Raw genomic sequence first — 2,056 nt, forward strand, 5'->3', positions numbered from 1 at the left:
ATAAGTATAGAACCACATTATCACTTTTAATGATTGCATACTACTTCTCTCTTTTTATGTCTCAGGCTTTACTGAATTGCTCTCCTATTGATTGGCATGCAAGTAAAAATTTGCTGTTACAAATAAGACTTCCACAAACATTCTTGTACTTACACTGTTTCTTACTTAGGCAATTATTCCCATAGGGTAAATTCGAGAACTATTAAATGAACAATCATGCACAGTTTATACTCTGCTAGATAAAACTGTATAGTTTTTTCTTTCTTTTTTTTTTTTTTTTTTTTTTTACCTGCTAGCCATGCAGAAGGAGAAGTGTCTACTTTGTCATCCGGTAACAAGCAAGGTGTGATCTGGAGGCTTTAAAGAAAGATCGATGCTGATCAGATGTGTAAAGTTATCTCGTTCCTCTTCTCAGCTTATGGCTGAGGCTAGATATTTTCCACACTTCTTGACCATTTTTTGTATTTCTTCATTTGTGACTTGCTTGAACGTTAAAAATTGTGAGGGTCAGTGAGATGGCGCAACACGTAAAGATACTTACTCCCATGCCTGGCTACCCGAGATTTAGCCTGAGACCCACAGAGTAAAGGAGAGAGCTCTTCAGAGCTGTTCTATGACTCCCACACATGTACCTTCACACACACACACACACACACACACACACACACTCATAAATAAATAAGTGTATGTTTTAAATCATGAGAAAATACACACATAAAAGATAAAGTGCCATTTTATAGGAGAATACCGGTGTAAGAAAATATTTATAACACACATTCCAAAATAATTAGAGTACAGACAACATACATTATTTATTTATTTGGTTTTTTTTCGAGATAGGGTTTCTCTGTGTAGCTCTGGCCATCCTGGAACTTTCTCTGTAGACCTCAAACTCAGAGATCTGCCTGCCTCTGCCCCTCTCCCCCAAGTTCTGGGATTAAAGGCATGTGCCACTAATGCCCAATTTCTATAATGTTTTTATAGGTTAGTATTTTTAAGAAAACATAGATAAGTAGGCAAAGTATGAAGACTTAACACATTCCACAGGGTTAACTGGCCTGGAAAACATGCAATTAAAATAGTGATAATAAAAACAACAACAAAAGCCCCACGGGTTAGTGGAGATCATCACTGGGTTAGTAGGAGAGGGGTATATGTTTTTCAGCTTTATTTTTTAATTAGCCTAAAAAAGGAACAGGTTTCCTTACAGTATTTCCACACATATTTAGTTCTGGTTGATTCTGTCCCTTCCACACCACAACCCCCTAGGCCCCAATGCCACCCTTGAATTTCAGTAGCTTGCCCTTCTGTTTTCATATCTTATGTGTTCTATATTTAAGGAAAAAAAACCAACAATGATGAAAGCAAGCTGGGCTGGCAAGATGGCTCAGTGGGTGCCACTTGCTATGGGGTCTGCTGATTAAGGTCGATCCCTGGGATCCAGCACTGTGGGAGGAGAGAACTGACTCCAGCGAATTATCCTCTGACTTCCACATGCTCAGATGTGTGCACACGCACACGTACAAGAAATAAATAAGACGGAATTTAAACATAGTACACCCAATAGTTATTTTAAAGCTGACCCTTATTTTCAAACTTCTCTGCATCATGAATGATGAATTTTATAATTTTAAGAATCTCCAGGCCAGGTGGTGGCGCACGTCTTTAATTCCAGCACCCGGGAGGCAGAGGCAGGCGGATCTCTGTGAGTTCGAGGCCAGCCTGGTCTATCAGAGCTAGTTCCGGGACAGGCACCAAAGCTACAGAGAAACCCTGTCTCCAAAAACAAACAAACAAAAATCCAAGAGCCACACCCAAAGCCACCGAACTTGCTTTCTGTAGTTTCCACCTCTGTGCTGCTCCTTATGTGTAAATAGTCACAAAAGAAGACATTCTGAGATAAGAGGACCTTTAAATGTCATTCATTTGCCTCCTTCCCCCATTTAAAAATGAGCAAACTGCAGCCCGAAGTGGTTCAATGACCCAGCCAAGGTCTTCCAGCTAGAGAGACAGGGGAGTGAGGCCACATCCTGAGACACCAGCGGAGAAGGCCAAG

Source organism: Chionomys nivalis, chromosome 4, assembly GCF_950005125.1.
Source record: "Chionomys nivalis chromosome 4, mChiNiv1.1, whole genome shotgun sequence".
NCBI lineage: Eukaryota > Metazoa > Chordata > Mammalia > Rodentia > Cricetidae > Chionomys > Chionomys nivalis.